The sequence below is a fragment of the Nyctereutes procyonoides genome, unplaced genomic scaffold (assembly GCF_905146905.1).
Source record: "Nyctereutes procyonoides isolate TBG_1078 unplaced genomic scaffold, NYPRO_anot_genome, whole genome shotgun sequence".
NCBI classification, from domain to species: Eukaryota; Metazoa; Chordata; class Mammalia; order Carnivora; family Canidae; genus Nyctereutes; species Nyctereutes procyonoides.
In genome coordinates this window covers 40,209,117-40,217,186 of record NW_026575121.1, presented here as the reverse complement: position 1 = coordinate 40,217,186, position 8,070 = coordinate 40,209,117, and the positions used below count along the sequence as shown (strand labels likewise).

At 35.1% G+C, this 8,070-nt stretch overlaps 1 pseudogene; it reads left to right on the top strand.

Annotated features, from left to right (window-relative positions):
- Window positions 1-2,134: 2,134 nt before the first annotated feature.
- On the top strand, window positions 2,135-2,871 carry LOC129516661 (60S ribosomal protein L7-like; annotated as a pseudogene).
- The last annotated feature ends 5,199 nt before the right edge of the window (window positions 2,872-8,070 follow it).

Genomic DNA, 8,070 nt, shown 5'->3' with positions numbered 1-8,070 from the left:
CCCAATATTAGCTTATAGATTGCGGAAGTGAGCAAAATATATCTATATTGATCTATGCCTCTATATAGCTGCTTATAGGAATATATAAAATAATAGATAAGTGAAAGATATTCTACTAAATCAGTAGCATACTTTTATTTAAAAAGACAAAGAAGGACATGGACATATTTATTAGGTGACTTAAATTGTTTTATTAATAAATGAAAATATGGATGCATAGTAAAAATTTGAGTTCAAGTTGTCCAGGCTTCATAATAGAAACATATTGGTACCGTGTAAATGTAAAGATATTGGTCAGAGAATGATCAAGAATTGAGAAGGATGACAAACATAAATATAGATAGCCCTATAGGCTTGAATTCTTGATACACAAGAGTAATTAACTGCAGTAATTAAGGGCACAGATACTAAAACATGCTGCATTGGTTTGAAATTAATTTGTGCCTTTATTAAGATAGTAACCTTGGAGAGGTGACTGAATTCTTTGTGATTCAGTTTCCTCAAATTTAAAGTGACCATGGTAATAGTACTTATATCATGATAATGTTTGAGAATTCAGTTAGTATAATAAAGGACTTGGAATGATGACTAGGACCAAAAAAAAAAAAATGCTATGTGTGTGTTGTATGTGGTTGTTCTTGTTGAGATAACCTATGGTAATGAGCTGAATTATAGAAAGCTGTGGTCAAAGAGCAGGATGCTGGGTAAGAGATCTCAGAAATAAAGCAGTTACTTGCTGCAGACAAGACCCTGCAGGGATTCTACTTCCAAATAATGCAGAAAATTATCTTGCTCTTAAGGTAATCAAATTAACGGTTGGCGCTTTTAGCTATGTTATATTTGATGATATTTTTCTGTTAGTGGCATGATTTGGAATAAGGAAATAACAATTTTAGTTGACTATTAAAGGTTTGGGGGTAGCCCAGGTGGCTCAGAGGTTCAGCACCTGCCTTCAGCCCAGGCTGTGATCCCGGACCCGGGATCAAGTCCCATGTCGGGCTCCCTGCATGGAGCCTGCTGCATGTGTCTCTGTCTCTGTCTCTGTCTCTGTCTCTCTCTGTGTGTGTGTGTGTGTGTGTGTCTCATGAATAAATAAATAAAATCTTAAAAAAATATTTTGATGGAAGGAGCTTCTAGATTACAACATGTATGTAAAGACTGTAATAAAGTGAAATTACATATGACCTAAAAGAAAATGCGGCATTGCAAGAATAGCAAAGTTTGTTTCAGTTAACGTGTGAATGGAAATGTGGATGCCACTAAGTCTGTTAATATTGTGGCAGAATTTTCATATGTCATATGGAAATACTAGGTAGGATGGAGAATAAAATCAGAGTGGAGCTCAAGGTAGTGAAAATGCAGCAGATGTATTCTGAGCAGTGGTCTTAATTGGATTGGATTGGATTGTTTTATATGCTGGTTGGTGTAACTTTAGTTAACCATAATGATGCAAGTTTCACAAGTGCTCAGATGGAAGAGAGTTTTAGCTTTCAAATGTTGCTTCAATAGATTTTACTACCTACAGAATATTTTTCTTTATTTGCAAGTGCCAGGAGATATCCTGGGTGTCCTGAATTTGAGGGGTCACACAGTATTGGAGGACTGGATTATATGAGACTCATAGAAAATGCTAATGGGATGAACTGAATTACTAAAAATGTGACCAAAGACAATAATATTCCAAAAAAGAAGAAATTTTATTATGAGCTAAATGGGTCCTATATTCTTGAGCATTTGCTTATATTCCCTTAATCACATTTTTCTAACAGATAAACATGTAATGATTTTTGTTTGTATGCAATTTTATCAACATTCCCTTCCTTGAGTAGATTTGAAGGAGAAAACAATGCTTATTTTTACTTTAAGCTGCTATCATATGAATTGTTAGGATCATTTTTTTCTTGTAGAAATGTGTTTATTAGTTTTGGGCAGGTGGGTTATAGTAAAATGCTTTAGAAGGTATGAGAACATACCAGGAGTCTGTATTGTTACATAAAAATCAAGTATTCTTGAATTATTGACAAATTCTTAGATACTAATTTAGAAAAGGTGCATCACTAGACCAAAACAAATAAACTGAAGAGTTACAGAATAAAAATGAAATTACAAATTCCCCTCTTTTCCAGCTGAAACCATGGAGGGTGCAGAAGAGAAGAAAAAGAAGGTTCCTGCTGTGACAGAAACCCTTAAGAAAGAGCGAAGGAATTTTGCAGAGTTGAAGATCAAGCGTCTGAGAAAAAAGTTTGCCCAAAAGATGCTTCGAAAGGCAAGGAGGAAGCTTATCTATGAAAAAGCTAAGCATTACCACAAGGAATACAGGCAGATGTACAGAACTGAGAGTTGAATGGTGAGGATGGTAAGAAAAGCTGGCAACTTCTACATGCCTGCAGAACTCAAATTGGCATTTGGATCAGAAGTATCAATGGTGTGTACCCAAAGGTTAGAAAGGTGTTGCAGCTTCTTTGCCTTTGCCAGATCTTCAATGGTACCTTTGTTAAGCTCAACAAGGCTTCAGTTAACATGCTAAGGATTGTGGAACCATATATACAGCATGGGGGGGCCCAAACCTGAAGCCAGTGAATGAATTGATCTACAAGCATGGATATGACAAGATCAACAAGAAGAAAATTGCCCTGACAGACATTGATTGCCAGATCTCTTGGTAAATATAGCATCATCTGCATAGAGGATCTGATTCGCAAGATCTATACCGTTGGAAAATGTTTCAAAGAAGCGAACAACTTTTTATGGCCCTTCAAATTATCTTCTCCATGCGGCGGAATGAAGAAAAAGACCACTCATTTTGTAGAAGGTGGAGATGCTGGCAACAGGGAAGACCAGATAAACAGGCTTATTAGAAGGATGAACTAAGGTATCTACCATCTATTTTTGTAATCTGGTCAGTTAATAAATGACTGCTTTCAAATGGAAAAAAAAGAAATTGCAAATTCCTGTTTTTTCCAATGAAAATACTGTTCTACATCATTTTTGTTGCTGCTAAATTTTAGTATTAAGTTTTAAGAGGGAGGGATGCTTTTACAAGAACTTCCATGTAGAAATTATTTCAAGTAAGTGCTATTCTTCTATGACATAAGTTAGTCTATTGCAGGAAATAATAGTGACATTCAAATACTAAGTTTGTCTCCAATAGAAACATTAAAACCATTATATTTTCCTTACAAAGTCAACTTTGATTAAGTCACTTTAATGACAAATCTAAGCCATGACTGCTGGGTTCTGGGAACAAATTGTAATCAGATTTTAAAAAAGAGCTATCTTGTTATATGTAGAAAATGAATTAAATAAACTTAGGTACCTACTTCCATTTTAGGAAGTAGATCTCCATTAAAAACACAATAGAAAATATAATTGAGAGTGCTGTTCTTTGTGATAGATACTTTTAATGTCCAAATTCCTATTAATGATAGCACTTAACTATGATACTGCACTGAAGACAATACAAAAGGTAAATTGTTTGCTTGAGAGACCAATGTCTATTTTGCCATGAGTTGCCAATGATACATTATATGACCTTAGATAAAAACATACTGTATTTCTTTTGAAGAATGAAAGAATTATATGTTCCAGGTTAAAAAGTTGCATGTTATTTTAAAAATATACAGCAGCACTCCTGTTGTTTCTTAAGGGTCACATTACTGGTGCTAATATTGTAAATTAGCTTCAGAGTCTCAAGAATTTGAGGGACCCCGGGGTGGCTCAGCGGTTGGGCATCTGCCTTTGCCTCAGGGCGTGATCTCAGTGTTCCGGGATCAAGTCTCACATCGGGCTCCCTGGGAGGAGCCTGTTTCACCCTCTGCCTATGTCTCTGCCTTTTCTCTGTGTCTCTCATGAATAAATAAAATCTTAAAAAAAAAAAGAATTTGGGAAAACAAGAAACTTTGTGCACTGTAGGTAGCAGAGGAAACTATTTGCTATTTTATGGAAAATAGGCAGTAGTTAGTGGAAATAAATATGTGTATGACCTATAGACCAAACATTCCACTCCTGTGTATATCTAAAAAAAATTCACATTTATAGGATTACATAGTCTAGGATGTTCATTATGTGTTGTTTTTTTTAAGATTTTATTTATTTATTTGAGAGAGAGTGAGAGAGAGAATGAATGAGGGAGGGGCAAAAAGAGGGGGAAGGAGAAGCAGACTCCCCACTGAGCAGGAAGCCCGATTTGGGGCTTGATATCAAGACCCTGAGATCATGACCTGAACCAAAGTCAGAAGCTTAACCTACACTCAAGTGTCCTGAGCATGTGTAGTTCTTAATGTGGGAAGGAATGTAACCAACGGGTGTCATCATGAAAGAACTAGTGAGTGAAATATGTGATGGATTCAGAGACACTATGCTAAGAACTCAGGAGCATTCTCAATGCTGAAACTGAGCATTCTTAATTTAACTCTGAAAATTTATGGTAGTTTATTTCATTAACAACATCACAGCAGGGCAGCCCGGGTGGCTCAGCAGTTTAGTGCCACCTTCAGCCAAGGTTATGATCCTGGAGACCCGGGATCAAGTCCCACGTCAGGCTCCCTGCAGCATGGAGCTTGCTTCTCCCTCTGCCTGTGTCTCTACCTCTCTCTCTCTCTCTCTCTCTCTCTCTCTCTCTCTCTCTGTGTGTGTCTCTCATAATAAATAAATAAAATATTTAGAAAAAAGAACAACATCATAGGAATGAAGATTAAAATATTCATATTTAGAGGCACCTGGGTAGCATAGTCAGTTAAGCGGGAGACTCTTGGTTTCAGCTCAGGGCTGTGAGATTGAGCCCTACCTTGGGCTCTGCACTCAGTGTGGTGTCTGCTTAAGACTCTCTCCCTCTCCCTGTGCCACTCCACCCCATGCTCATGCACGTGTGCTGTCTCTCCAAAATAAATAAATAAATAAATATCTAAAAAAATATTCATATTTAGGGTGCCTGAGTGGCTCAGGTGGTTGGGCATCTGCCTTCAGCTCAGGTCATGATCTCTGGGTCCTGGGATCTAATCCTACATGGAGTTCTCTGCTCACCAGGGAATCTGCTTCTCCCTTTCATTCTCCCTCTGTGCTCTTTTTTATCAAAAAAAAAAATATATATATATATATTTAGAATAATAATTTCTTTTTTAAGTGAGTTATCTCTAAGTACAAAAAAAATTTATGTATATATTAGTAGGCATATGACCATTTCTCATCCCATTTGAAGTTGTTGCATTCAAGGTATCTAAAACTAAACTTAGACCAATAACACCTGTAGTTTCACTGGAACTGGAAGTCAAAACCCTTTGCGTCTGTTGTATCTGTGACTTCTCTTAAAAATAGTCTGAGAAACTGACTAATCTTCATATTATTGATCTATACAATGGGTCATTGCATTAATCTATTTCTTAATATAATTTATATTATAATTTAAGTATGAAAAAATGAAGAAAAATTACTTTACAAATATGTAAAAATTACTGTACAACTATGTACTTTACAAATATGTAGAATAAATTTTATGTTTACATATGACTGGCACAAATATCAATAATAGTCCTGAATGTTGTACAGTTTATTTTGCAAGAATATAGAACAGTGACAGAAATCAGTCCACATATGGCAGGCATACGTGCTTCTGCAGGAAAGTAACACAGAATAATTGAAGGATAATCAAAATTTTATCAAAAATATATTATTCTACCAGTTTCCTAAAGGAACAGAAATGTGTAGAAGATAAATTTTTTAACAAAATCTAAAAGAAGATCAAGTTTCCTTAGGTTGTTCTATTACTAAAGACAAAGGTCTAAGTCCTTAAGGACATCACTGACACCTAGTCAACTAAATGCAGTATGTCCAACCCTTTCATGGAGATTTTTTGTGTCTTAGGACTGTTTAAGCCATTGTTTATCCATGTCTTTAATAAGGGACATTTGTTTTAGCTTTATTCACAAGTCACTAAGTGACTGTCAACAGGACTTTACCTGGAATGGGCTGCAGATCTATTTTATTGGCTCTTAGATCTGCTGTGAATTGAGTTTACAGTGTCTATTAACTTATTTAACAAGAATGTCCAAATGCAAAATACATGTACTTTATATGATCCACAAATATCATTTCATATGCCATATATAAACTCAAAGATAAATAGATTTTTGCACAATAACAAATCAAGGGGGACACCTGGGTGGCATAGTGGTTGTGCGCCTGCCTTCAGCTCAGGTTGTGATCCCAGGACCCTGGGATTGAGTCTCACATCAGGGTCCCTGCAGGGAGCCTGCTTCTCCCTCTACCTATGTCTTTGCTTCTCTCTGTGACTCTAATGAATAAATAAAATCTTTAAAAAATAATAAATCAAGGTCATTTTATTATTACTACCATGTCTAAAGTTACATTTTCAACCATTTAAATTAGGTTAAACAGGAAAGTAGTGTTAACAACTGTGTTGGGAGAAACCAAAATCTGCAAGCACATGATTTAAATAATAATCAATGAAGTGGTAAAATGAGATTTTAATATCATATGTAATCATAAGTTATATTTAAAACAACTGGTGTGGGATCCCTGGGTGGCGCAGCGGTTTAGCGCCTGCCTTTGGCCCAGGGCGCGATCCTGGAGACCCGGGATCGAATCCCACGTCAGGCTCCCGGTGCATGGAGCCTGCTTCTCCCTCTGCCTGTGTCTCTGCCTCTCTCTCTCTCTGTGTGACTGTCATAAATAAATAAATAAAAATAAAAAAATATTTAAAAAAAAAATAAAACAACTGGTGTTTAATAATGACATATATTTAAAAACTAGACTGCTGATATCACCAAAAAAGGAATAAGGTATTAAAAACTCCATATTCACGGGACGCTTAGGTGGCTCAGCAGTTGGGCATCTGCGTTCTGCTTGGGGCATGGTTCTGAAGTCCCAGAATCGAGTCCCACATCAGGTTCCCTGAGTGGGGCTTGCTTCTCCTTCTGCCTGTGTCTCTGCCTCTCTCTCGCTTTCTTTGCGTCTCTCATGAATAAATAAATAAAAATCTTTAAAAAAATAATAAGAAAATAAAAACTCCATATTCAATGTTTATTATAGTCATATATATATATATATATATATATATATATATATATGCCATAAAATGTGAAATACTGAGGAAACTAAAGCTCAATTTTTAGACAGTTTTAAACTCTATGGCCTTAATAAATTAATATGATTGTTGATAATTTAAAGACAACTAAAATAATTTAAAGACAATTTAAAGAATGCACAAGTAGTTTTCTCTCAGGTGACAGCAACAGGGCGAAGTACATAATATATTTGCATTAAACATTCTTGTGAAAATATCACTTAAAACTTACTCTATTTCCTTTGTCAGGGTATGTAATGGAGTATTTGTTATTCTGTTATGCAGTAAATGAACATACCAGAGACCACAGAATAAGAAAATAATCTTTGCTAGTAGTTATTTATTTATTTATAGAGCTTCTTTCCAGCTACCTATTTGATATCACTCCAAGTATATCTCAACAAAATATCAATTTTGTAATGCTCCTCATAGTCATAATATCTTCCTAAGACAACTAAAACCCTATACTTTTCCAGAATTTCCTATCTCAGGCAAGTATGTACTATCAGATTCTCCATAAATAATCCATTACAAATTATTACAAAAGTCATTTACTAAATATTACTTTAATGCACCCTTTCATCCTTTCTTTGTACATATATCAACGATTTTTTTAATCTGAATTTTTGTTTTCTCTTGCCTAAACTAATGCAATAGCTTCCTGATCAAACTCTGACACCTTTCTGGTCCTCTCCAACCTATACACAGTAATTAAAACAGAATCATACTATCATATTCAATGTCTCCAAACTAAGAAGTTCTAAGCAACACATGAAATTCTGTATTTTTCTATGGTATTTGAAATACACTACAACTTTATAAAAATAATAAAATAAAATGATTAGAGGATAATAGAAATGACTTTAAGATAAAATGTAAAATATTAGAGTAAATCTAAGCTAGAACTGAGAAATACTTGGAACTCAAGTTTTGAACTAAATTGCTTCTGCTGTTTTGTAAGTTTCTGTGATAACACAATCTATAAATAC